The following is a 13097-nucleotide window of genomic DNA, read 5'->3' on the forward strand; positions in this document are numbered from 1 at the left end:
CGTAAACATTTTTCGATCGCTTCTCGGCCTTTTGGCTGAGATCAAAGTGTAGTATCTGTTCTTCGATTTTTCAGTCAGTTTATTTTTGCGATATCGTGGCCTTTTAAGGCCGGATACACTTGAGTAGGTTGTAGAGAGGCGACTCCACGACAGCAAGAGGAGTCAGCCAAACAGCAGCGTCCCAGTCAGGACTCTTTGTCTCAGCACTGATATCTTCCAGACATGCCTTCCTTGTACTCGCAGATCGTCACCGGCGGCAACGACACCACCTCAGCAACAAGACCACCAGGCGGCTTCATCCCTCTCTCGGAGGTGGGAGTAGTTTCCTTCACCCTCAACTATGAACACATCGATGATCTCCTGAAAAGATCAACGTTCCAGCTGCATCTGTCAGGCCGACACGCCCTCCTCACTAGAAGGGAGGCCATCGTCGCCGTCTTGATAGCGTCCGGAGTACCAAAGGCCGAGATAGTCGGCCTGTGGAAGGGTGAAAACCCTCGCCTAGTCAATGTCACTCTTTCAAGACCAGAGTTCGTACCGACAGTCCTTGAGGCCAGCCCCATGACACTTCCACAAGGCGTCACGGCACATGTTGAACACGCGGACTGCGCAGTGGTGGAGATAAGGATCCACTGGGTCCCATCGTATATCCAAAACGCTTTCCTCACTATGGGCTTCGAGCAAATAGGGAGAGTCAAAGAAATTCAGACGGAGAGAGAGGAGGATGGCAGCGACAAGGGGACAAGATACCTGAAGGTCGAGATGCAAAGAAAGAACATGGGGAAAATCCCCACCATGATCGCCGTACCAGGACATACTCTCAACATGCTAGTGACAGTTAAAGGCAGAGCGTCAACCTGTCTGGTATGCGGACGGCCGGGACACACCAGGCGAGACTGCCCTGATGTCAGAAAACAATACAGACCAGCGACCGGACCCACTGGCCACAGCAAAACCACCCCCGGGCGAGACGACAAAGGGCCAAGCACCACGCCGACTCTCACGGTCCTCGGCAAAGTCCAAGCTAAGCCTGCCTCGAGGGCTCAAAACCAGAGATCTGTAGGGACAGGATTGGTATCTCCCAGCGCGCGCCAACAGTGTGCCTGTTGCGAAGCGCCGTTATCGTCTGCTCGGGAAAAACCGTGCAGAAAATACTTCCGGTTGCGGCGATCACGACACGATGGACAGTCTTGACCAGATTTTGCAGGTATAACTGAAGTCTTATAAATGAAAGAGTTTTTGTAAAATATTTAGACTATGCTTCTTTGTCTATTCTTGAAAGAAAAAGGTTGATTTAATAATTTTGTGCGTGATAGGAAACCGATTAAGTATGTAAATGAAGGATTTAGTACCATGCTGTTTACAACAGTAACCACCGATTATGGTAGTAGTTAAAAAGCCAGCATTCTGATAACTGTAATAATTTTTTTTTAAATCGCTGTTTCTAGGGAACAATGCTTCGTGTTGATTTTGTTCTCATATTTAATCTATTTCTATCGCAGGATGTGGAAGAAGATCTATTCGTTGATTCTGAGAATGATGTTTGTGGAAAGATACCACATGACAAAGATATCAAAGTAAGTGCACAAAAAAAGCTAAGTCTGTTAAATATTCCGACGCACGTTCGAATATTTGTATTATTTTCTGTGTGATTGCATGCAGTTTTTTTTCCAAATGTCTTGAATCATTACTTATTTATCTTTTAATTTGCATTTTTGTGGAAGTTGTATATAGAATGTTGCACTTGGTAAAGGGACTCAGGCCTGTTTAGTTTGTTAATTTTTGTTTCAAAAACGTTCAGGTGAACATTGATTTGGTAGACCAAGTCTGTGAGAAACTGATTGCTGATAACTGCATGCCTACAGAGGTACATGAAGCTTGCAGGAGTGTTGACAGTAGGTTTCTGTGCTACTTTTTATTATTTTTATTATATCATTGCATAAAAAATATACATTTAGTGGCAGAATGTGTCCTGGCAAAGTGTGGGGTGAATACTTTTGTCTTTACCAGTTCAATTTCAGGTAATTTAAAAATAGCCATTGTGACACACGCTATTCTCATGTATAAACAGAAATCCTCTGTATATTTTCTTAGGACAAGAACTTGTGTCTCGAATGCAGTTCCTGGAATGATGTTTTGAACTGCCAAAGACCTGTTTCAAGAACAGCAGCAAGGAAAAAGTGTGGACAAAATTCCACATGGCAATGAAAGATCAAGACAACCTTCGGTCACTTGATGAGATGGTCACTTCAGCTGTCTCACCATGGCTCTGTTTTGAAGCTTTGAATATTATGATTAGTACTGTTTTTGACAAATTTTTTCAAGACAGAAATCAAATACACAGAAAAAGGAAATCAATCACTTAATGATATAGAAAAGAACATTACTCATTACATTGGAGGAGCAGTTTTGCAAAAAATCAAGAAAAAAACTTACAGACTTAAGGACCAAGAGGAAAATCTTGACTATATTAGAGTCACTTTCAGCTAACAGTTCTGAAAGCAATTTAAGCTTAACATCTTTACTAGACAGAAGAGGGCTTGTGACACTTCATCCAAATATAGAACTTTTGTTTGCAGAACTTGAAATGACTTTTAGAGCAATGTTCAGTGGATTTTCTTCTTCAGCAATATCCTTTGAGGCCTACCTCCAGGAATGTTCTATTTCAACAGTTTAAAAAAAATTTTATGATCATCTCTACTCAGTGTGCACCCAAGAAAATAAAAAAGAGAAAGTCCTTAAGGATGTGATATACATTTATTTCAAGATCAGAGCCTACCACAAGTGCAAGACATTTATGGATGACTTTTATCAGCGTTCAAAAAAGGAAAAGAGAGAAAAGGGAACCAGAAAATGGTTGAAACAAGCACACAAAATTTGAAAGTCATGAGATGAGCAGTGCTGGATGATGAGCAGAACTATTATTAGAAATGAGTGATGAGTGACAACTGAGGTTGTTATTGTGATGAGAGATATTAAACTGACGTGAAGATGATAACTAATGATGGTGGTGTAAAAAAACAGGAACAATTGTTGGTAAGAAATGAGGGGGAAAAAAATCAGATTGTGGTGGTTAAGTTTGTGTGGTATTTACACAGCAGGCGTTTTATGATATACATAGACTACACTTACACATCATAATTATGATTATTATTTTTAGCATATTCAAGCTGGAGCATACTGAATAGTTTTCCAGCTTCTTTATGATTACCCCAGAAAAAAATTATAAATTAGAATTGGCTGTAAAAAGAGACTCCTGAAACACATTATTTCTTGCCCCTCCTCCATCCCCACACCTAAAACTTCTCATGCTAAATCTTGGTTTCTACTGACTGGAGGTTTCCTAGGTTGAGACTTTGGAGTTTCTACACTTCTTGGTGTATTAGTAAGGTGCAGGCTGCTTGGTACCATGAACGTTTTCCACCAGCTGACAACAACAGAGAAAATAATAAAAAATAGCAAGTAAAATTTTGTTAGACTATATATTCATCTTTCCTGAAGTAAGGAAAATCTTACTGAGTGTTGTGGTTGAGTGAAATTCATTGGTAATTATGCTTAAATAAGGAACAATTTGCAAAGTCACAGTACTGCATATCATATATATGGATTCATACACTCCTAAACTCAAACTGATCAATAAAAAACATACCAAAAAAATAATGCATCTTAACAATAGCAGCAGTAGTAGTAGTACGGTCAGGCTTAAATAGCTTAGGCCTTATGTCCCCTCAGTGTCGTCAACAATACATTTTGTCTGATTGCATGGCTACAATTCACTCCAATAAATGTTCCAGAAATCATATGGAATACCATGCAAAAAATCTGAAGCATGCTTTGTCAGCTATACACATTACTTGTCCAATATATTAAACGTGATAATTTTTGCAAAATGGGGAAGTGATAGCGTCAATTTTACACAGGACACTGCCAACACACATTAAAATAGCCAGTCACACATAGTCCACAGTCGAGTGAACAGGCATTTGTTTCAACAATTACTATCGTAATATTAAAAAAAAAAAAACCGTAAGAAAATACACACGTACCTGTTGTGACGATACATTCTGGAGCAAAATGCCGAGAGCATATAGTCGCCCTTTCAATGTTAAAACTCTACCCAGCCTGCAAGAACTCTTGGGTCCCTCATGGGACCTCTTCGGGAAGAAAGTTGGGTCCCTCTCGGGTTTTGGAAGCGGGACCCTAAGGGACCTCGTAGGGAATTCCCACGGGTTGCCATTTTCCCACGAAAGACCCACCCACCTTCCCACGAAAAAACCATTGCATACCCCCGTCGCCCATGAGAAGTCGTGTTTCCCATCAAACTCCAACTCCCACTCCCTCTTGCTGCATTCCTCACCCTTTCTCACTTTTACTTTACACTGGTACACAGGCTTGCACACCATGAAGAAAACATTCAACAGCTTTTCAAAACCTCGTTTCCTCACAACGCATAATAGTAGGCAAGAGATATCATTTAAACAATTTTATTATTTAACACCAAAAAAACATTTAACAGTTTACATTATTTAAAGCATTCAAAATTGTTTTTGAACATAAGCATTCATCCAATTATTTACATAAAAATTGCAGTCAATAATTTTTTACCCATGAAAGTATTTTTGAAATAATATTTATAACATAAAGTCAAACAATTTACATAAAAGATAGAAAAATATGACACCAAAATCGATCCATGAGTGGTGAATCCCTGTAGAAGAAAAGAAAAAGTTACAATGCATTTACATATTTTGATTTTTGCTATGTAAGTAGAACTAACCTCTCACATAGATGAAAGCTTAACTCTTTCTTTATGCACTCAACACGGGTGGCCGATTTTGCCCTGCTCACTTGTTACGCAGTATTTACATTGGGCTTATGCATTGTTGTAATTTTTTTAGGCCTTTACAGCTCGTGGTTTAAAAGAAAAATTAATAAATAAGATAGTTTAGGCCTTCATGAAACACAATTATCTCCTTACATGACGAAAGACTTATGTTTGAACGAAAGTCTCGCCGATATTCTACACTACCTGTCCTTTTCGATGGTACACATTGCGAACATCATGCATCTGAAACGTCGAATAACAAAAGAAAGAACATCCCAGAGGATATTCCTGCTTCAGATGAAAGGAGAATTGACCACGAATGGTGTAAAAAATGTTTTCATCTGCTCCCGAATTTTTTGTTTGAAATGTGTAAAAAAAAAAAAAAAAAAATTTCCAAACTTCACATAATATACCTAATTTTGGTTGGATTATCATAAAAGTGAGTTCACGAGCAAGATTACGGTAAAATTGTTCCACTTCTACACATTTTGGTCTGTCATAATCAATTTAAATTTCTGTTCTATCTTGTTTAGTTATTTTTTAATAATTTTTTGAAAAAGGTTAAATTCATGCGTACAGGGGGTTTGACCGCCTTTAGCCTTGTGTAAAGAAAGAGTTAAAGCTTTCATAAATCTACTAATTACTAGTGAGATTACAAGAACTTGAACAAAGAGTGGAATAAAAAGATTTTTAAACGGTAATGTCTTGATGGCCATTTTGTGTGTATAAGAAGTTTTGGATAATATCTGAAAGTAACCAATTAATCTTTAGTACAAAAAGTAAAGTAAATAGGCCTACTGAATAAATCCACGAAGAATAAAAACAATGCTCACATTAATAATTTAACTTGACAAACTCATTTTGTAATTCCACTCACCATTAGATGGCATCACCCTTCGAATCATTCCTCAATCCATGTCTCTTGGACTGCAGCTGTGCACAAATAGAAATTGTAAGGTAGACTTAAATGCTATTGTACACATAATAAATTTTGTAAATGTAGAGAAAATAATACTTAGATTCACTATTTTTTTTAAATTGTTCGGAAACTTGTCCTTTTAAGTTCATATTGACGTACACCTCAAAGAAATCAAAACCAAACAAAAACTACACACACCAATTAATATACTTCTCAGCTGAAGTGACTGGAAACTTTTTCCCCTTTGGTTCCACTGAGCCAACTCTGAAGATAGCAGCCGTTTTAAAATTCTCCGTGCACGAGAGAGTGCTGAACCTGTTAAAAAAAATCTTTAGTTGTTTCCACCATGTAAAATACTACAATACAAATGCGAAATAAATTAATTCACTGGATTGGATAAGTTTAAGATATAATGCTGAACCCTACTCCACTGATGAGGGATCAATGGTTGCATGATGAATATAGCTACAAACCAGACCCAGTCTCTAAATAAACCCTAGTGGACTTCAGAGAGAAATAATGGCATTAAGTGACTCAAATCACCAAGTTAATTAAGAGTTTAATCAAAGCTGTTCTTTATGAAAGTAGAACAATTTTAGTGGTCATAGTTAATAGACACACAGACTGCTCATTTTTGACACCATGAAAAGCAAGTGACAGAATTATTTTAAATATAAAATCTATGCATATAAAATACTACATTATTTTGTACTTCATAAAATGTGTATTATTTTTAATGCAAGTATTACACTGACCACACATTCTTGTCAGGAGAGTTAACCTGTAAGCCGATGCTATGCCTGCCTGTTTGTTAAATGGTTTATCAGACTGTAAAGCATAACATACATATTAACTGATATATTAGCTAAAGCTAAAGGTAACATTTAAAAAAGGTGTCTAGTACTAACACATTATACTTAAATGACATACCACTTTTGTTCTAATTCCTTTCTTCATCAGCTCTCTTTCCCCATATTTTGAAGAAGCAGGGTGACCTGATTCAGTTTGTGAACTACATTCTGTAGTGCTTTGCTCTGCTCATCAACTTTGCTGAGAACTCTGTTCAAAAATGTATTTGAAATCAAAATGTTACTTTTTAGTCTTTAAAGTAATGACAAAACAAAACTATGGATGTAAGTCTATTGACAATTTTTTTAATTAACAGAAAATGTTTAGATGGATATAATAAGGATGTGCATGTAGACCACTAAAAACACAAAACCTGTGCTTGTATAGTGATCCTGATGAAATCATAGAGGGAGACAAAATAAACTTACTGGTAAAATTCACTGAGCCAGACCTAGTCAGTGTGATCTGCAATTAAAGATTGTTATAATTAGTTCTTTTTGTAAATCATGTAAAATAAACTGAAAAATGGCATGCAGCATTTTAAAGACAAAGAAATATATGTGATCAGATAAGTGATTGTTAGAAAAATGACAGACTTTGACAAAGTTCATGGCATAGCATTGGATTTAATACATTTGTTTTAATTTCAAAGTGTATAAGTACAAAAATAAAATTCTTTCTTTTGCTTTGCATTAATTTTCCAAAATTTTAGTTGTTCAGAAAGCAATGTGATTGTCTCGTTGCTTTCCCCTAGAATGCACCAAGACGGACACAAACGTTTGGTAATCGCCGCACCACTGTTATTGAGAAAGCAGACGACGAATTTCAAGCATGACTCAATGAGTTCATGTCATAGATTTCAACTTCGAAGTTAATCATCAATGATACGAGAGATTGTGTGTGTGTGTACTTTACCTCTTGACTAGTTGATTTGAACCCATCATGCACTGTCCTCTTGCTTCTGCCAATCGTATTCGCGCTCAACATTTCGTTTCTGTAATTAGTAAATACGTGCAATTAGTACGCAAGAGATACGATTAAGCAATTTGATTATTTACAACAAGAAGGATATGGTTAAACCATTTAAATTATTTACAGCACATATAGAAGACAGCGTCATGTAAAAGCGAGTTGCTAGCGATGTATGTGTGAGACCTGCCGGGTACAACACGTGAAACATTTCACAAAAAGCACTACAATACTTATATATGATCATAAATTATTCATGACTATCCCCTGTTATAAAGTATAGTTGTTTTAATGGCATATTTCACTTAACTTTATTAAGACTTACTTCAGAAATCGGCGGTGTTTCACTTGAGGATGGACGTACAGTTCAAAATGTCTGCGCGCCGGTCAAAGCTGAACCGGACGATGTGACCTCTGATTAACCCCGTACCTTGTCGCAGGTACACGTGGGGGAAGAGAGGGGGGGAGGAAAAAAGCGGGTGGAAGGATGCGACACGATCACGTGGCTACCAAATCGAGAGCGGCTGAAGAAAAAAAGCGCGATGGACGCGTCAATTTAGGATCGAATTACACGCTTCCCATCCCAAAGTCTCACTTCCCTATAGGGGCCGTTCAAACACCCAAAGCCCATGCACGCTGGGTAGTCGCATCTGTTAACAGAATGAATAAGAGCCTGTTCCCATTCGGAATTTTGCTTTTTTCGTTGCCGAATGGAAAAAAATGACAGGCCCCGGTTCCTTCCTTTGCATGCACTGCACCCATATACAGCACAATTAGCACTAGGCATGACTGGTTTTTCACTTTTGTTAAAAAAATCGAGCAAGGGTTCATTACCAAACACTGCACAAACACACCACGAAGCGCTGTCACCGGATGTTTTGGATGCCGGTACTCGGGTCTGACATGCGCAATGCTGCTTCGGCGCGAGGAACGCGAAGATACCAATCCTGTCCCTACAGATCTCTGCTCAAAACCCTTCGAACCAGCCAGACGAATCTACTCTAGACCTCCGACCCAGCCAGCCAAGAAAGCCAGCACCCCCACCACCACCCCCACCTCCCCCTCCACCCTCACCGCTCACCCCTACCACGACAAACCCCCGCCAGGAAGGCTCCACTACAACACCTCAAGAAGCGCCATCAACGCGGCCCCCGAGGGGCTCTGTGCCTAAAAGGACTCCCCCTCCAACCTTGACCCCAAGCAAGACAAGCTATAGCCAGGAGAGCCCCGCCGCACGCCCCCAAGAAGCGCCACCAACGCAGCTCCCGAGGGTTCTGTGCCTAAAAGGACTTACATCGACAACGTAACGACAGACACAGAACCCAGCAAACGCAGCAAGGAGACGTGCCATCGCCCGGACGACGACGCCACAATGATCGACGATGACGACACTATGTGGCAATAACATGTGTTACCTGTTTCAAAAGTGCCCCTCTTTCAACGCTACAACAGCGGAGGAGATTTCAGAGGAAGACTTTCGCACCTGTGTGTTCCTGTGTTTTACCCCCTGTTGGATAACTGTCGCCACCGCACCTATGGGGACAATAACTCTACTTGGTCTAGACGTCAACAACGGCCCCTGCTTTTAATGACTGGCGCGACAACCCCCAACCTCGCAGTGAGTACCTCCCACACAACACAACACAAAACGCCCAGCACTAGAACACCATGCACTTCGCCACACTGTACACCATCATCACACTCCACCTCGTAACACAAACGGCGACCATGCGCATATCAACCCTGAACTGCAGAGGGCTCCGACACGACCACAAAATCAACGCACTTCACCAACACATACGGAACCACAACATAGACATCCTCTTACTTCAGGAAACACACATAGATTCCCTGCAGATAGGAAACGAGATCGCCCAGAAACTCGACGGCAAAATAATATGGTCGCTCACCACCCCAAGAGGTAAGGGGGCAGCCCTGTACATAAACAACAAACTAAATGCGGAAATACACCACTTTCAGACCGATTTCCTCGTAGGTACATAACAGCCACAGTAAGATCAACGCATGCACGATGCAAATCACCAACATTTACGCCCCCAACGACCTGCGCGAGCGGTAAAAATTTCTTCAAAGATTTATATACCCACTTTTAGCCACATCTCACCCGCAAATCCTCGCTGGAGATTTCAACTGCATCGCTAACTCCGCATTAGACAAAATAGGGGGCAACCCAGAGACAGGCAAGGTCGGCCACGCCGAACTATCGGCAGCGGTAAGGGACCATAGACTTGTAGACGCATACAGATTCCTGCACCCCAACACGACGAGCGTTACATGGCATAGCTCCCAGGTAGGCTGTAGACTTGACAAAATCTTCATCTCTCACAGCCTAGCCCAACACGCACTCCACGGCGAACACAATAGTGTGCCCTTTCTCTGACCACGACTATGTACAAATAGAACTCTCACACGACACAAACCAACGTAGGCAAGAGCTTCTGGAAATTCAATACATCACTCTTGCAAGACACAGACTATAACCAGTAAAATCAACACCCTCCTACACTTCGCCTCACTAACCAAGCTACAAGGTCCTCCCTCCTAGACTGGTGGGACCGACTAAAAGAAAGAATCAAAGACATAACAATCCAACACAGCAAACGCAAAGCAAAAGCCAGAAACAAGGAAATTAGAGCCCTCAGTGCACAATACGAATACTAGAACAACACAAAAACTTAGCTGGAATGAACACATCAAAAACAGACTGCAACAACTACAAGGGGAGAAAACAACAGGCGCCCAAATCCGGGCTAGAACACCGCTAGGATCTGCACCAGAAACACCAAGTAACTTTTTCTGCCAAAAAGAACTCCAACGAGGTAAACGCAAAACCATAGCCAACATCATAGGCCAAGACGGGCAGCTTCGAACAAACCCGAGCGATATACTCAACTCCTTCAAGGCCTTCTACTCACAACTATACACAGCAGAGACAACAGACCCCGAAACCCAACAACACCTTCTACAAGACCTCCCACAACTAGACGGCGAGGCGACAGAAAACTTAGGCACACCAATAACTTTATCAGAAATAGAAAATGCCCTCAAGGGCATGAAACCAAACAAAACGCCAGGCTCTGATGGCCTACCAAAAGAATTCTACTCAGCCTTCCTCAAACACCTTGGACCCATACTAATCAAAGTATACACCGCAACATACGAGGCTGGTCACCTGACAAAACGCAAAAGAATCTTACATCACTCTAATCTGTAAGACCCCAACAACCCCCAACACATGACAAAACTACAGACCCATATCACTCCTCAACACAGACTACAAAATACTCACCAAAACACTCTGCAATCGCATCAAACCACACCTACACCAAGTCATCCACAGCAACCAAACATGCGGAATCCCGGGTAGGTCTATAACAAACAACTGCCACCTAATAAGAGACATAATAGAATACTGCAACAATAGAGGCTACTCCAATCTCATCCTATCAGTAGACAGGAGAAAGCATTCGACAGAGTCTCACACCAATACCTCCTGCAAACCCCTCCAAGCCTTCGGCTTCAACACACACACTTCTTACATTGGATATCCACATATACAGACATACGCAGCAGTGTCCATCGTAAACCAACACGTCTTCCGACCCTTTCAGAATAACCAGGTCTGTCAGACAAGGATGCAGCCTTTCTCCCTTGCTGTATAATTCTTATGACTTGAACCTGTCCTCATCAAAATAAGACAAGAAACACATTAAAGGGATCTCCATACAACCGGGCAAACCGAGGAGTGCAAAGTGTCTGCATACGCAGACGACAGCAACATTTCTTTTCTCAATAACCACCAGTCAGTCAGGAGGGTGATACACACTTCCACCAGTACAGTCTAGGCTTCAGGCGCCAAACTAAAACATAACAAACAACAAAGGCATGCTCATAGGAAAATGGAGGAGAGACATCGACAAGCCCCCAGACGATTACATGGACGGACAAAAACTGACAATATACGGTAGGTGCCTTTGCGGTGACGTCAACACAAGACGAACATTTTGGCACAGCAGTCCTGACAAAGATAACTGCAACACTGAAATCTCTCCAGACTCTCGCCCGCCGCATCTCACTATAGGTGGACAAAGCCAATCATCCATAATCACACCACAGTCTTGTCAAAACTGTTCGTGTGTGGTAGCCTATCCTCAGTATTACCCAATACACCACACTACACCCAAACAAATAGAAAAGTGGCCCATCTTCCGTTTTCTATGGAACGATGGTCACGAACCAAATTAAACGGAAGACCCTCTACTGACCATGCCTATTCCCCCACCCCAAAGAAGGAGGGGGATGTTTCGGTTTAGAGGGCTGCTGAACATACCCTCCAAGACGGAAAGCCACATCTGGCCCATGGTGACAGGACTGTTCGGCAATGACGAACAGGACTGGACACAACTACTGCCACTATCTCTCGTTGGGCTAGACCTGAGGAGGAGGTTCCAGCAACTACCCTTCACCAACAGCATCCACACAGCCCCGAAGACATAACCCCTTTCTACCAGGCTTGCCGCACAGCTCTCAACACCTCTCTCGCGGCAGACCCTACGTTTCAGTCTGAACTCAGACAACGAAAACGAAAACTCTATATCAAGCACTTCTAACCAAAACGCACTATACCCCAAGAGAACTCCAAGCCTTCCCACGATAAACTATCGACGTCTGCCAAACACATTTCAAACACCTTAGCGGCAAACACCGCTAGACCATGCACCTTAGAACGTCTTTCAAAATTGCACACGACATCCTCCCAGTGCGCAGACACCCTACACCGCAGAGGCATAACAAAAAAAGATGTGCTCCTTCTGCAACAAAGCGAAACGAAAAAAAAAAAAAAAAAAAAAAAAAAAAATAAAAAACAGAATCACATCCTCTCTCCACTCGGCAACGACCTAACAGCAAGTCACACAAGCAACTAGCCACACTGTGAACAAACTCGCAGAACACAGCACCCACACTAGCCTGCATACGCTTCACTACAAACCCACCACGCCTATCGACAGCATCCCGCCCGCAAACAGCAGCAACCATCGTTCTCACAGAGTACAAACAGCATATATGGACACTGAGAAACAAAGCACGCTCCACAGACTCATTGTATCACCACACAGATAGCAGACGCCTTCACCTCGAGGGTCAACGCCAGATTGAAGAAGGACAAAGACACTTTGCCAGAAGAGCACTACCCATCGACCTGTGGGTAAGCTAATGTGAAAGCAACAGAGCGAGAGGGGGAAATCCTCCTCGCTGCAACCCGACGCAACTTGAAGAAGATTATGCTTGAAAGCATCAAATGAACAATGGACTTTTCGTTACCCAGATTTCAAAGACTCTTGTTTTTTGACACTTGTAATTCTTGTTAATATTTTGTACCATTGTTTTTAATGTTTGAATAACAAAACATGGAAAAAAAAATAAAAAAATAAAGCAGCGTTTGGCCATTGTGAGCTCATGCTACATAATATATATCAATTGACATGCTCTTTAAGTTGTCCAATAACACTGCTC

The 13097-nt window shown here is 41.4% G+C and overlaps 2 protein-coding genes and 1 pseudogene across 4 annotated transcripts in view; 2 read left to right on the top strand and 1 right to left on the bottom strand.

Moving 5' to 3' along the window:
* Nucleotides 1-11003, bottom strand: part of LOC112565838 — a 341939-nt gene extending 330936 nt beyond the window's left edge. The window contains exon 1 of the mRNA XM_025241668.1: nt 10836-11003. The gene's annotated coding sequence lies outside the window, so the exon portion shown is untranslated. The remainder of the gene's footprint in view (nt 1-10835) is intronic.
* The window catches only part of LOC112565822 (blood vessel epicardial substance-like), a 69808-nt gene that overhangs the window by 34926 nt on the left and 21785 nt on the right, over nt 1-13097 (top strand). The gene's annotated exons all lie outside the window — the stretch shown is intronic.
* LOC112567384 lies at nt 16-152 on the top strand (annotated as a pseudogene).

The sequence above is a fragment of the Pomacea canaliculata genome, linkage group LG6 (assembly GCF_003073045.1).
Source record: "Pomacea canaliculata isolate SZHN2017 linkage group LG6, ASM307304v1, whole genome shotgun sequence".
Taxonomy (NCBI): domain Eukaryota; kingdom Metazoa; phylum Mollusca; class Gastropoda; order Architaenioglossa; family Ampullariidae; genus Pomacea; species Pomacea canaliculata.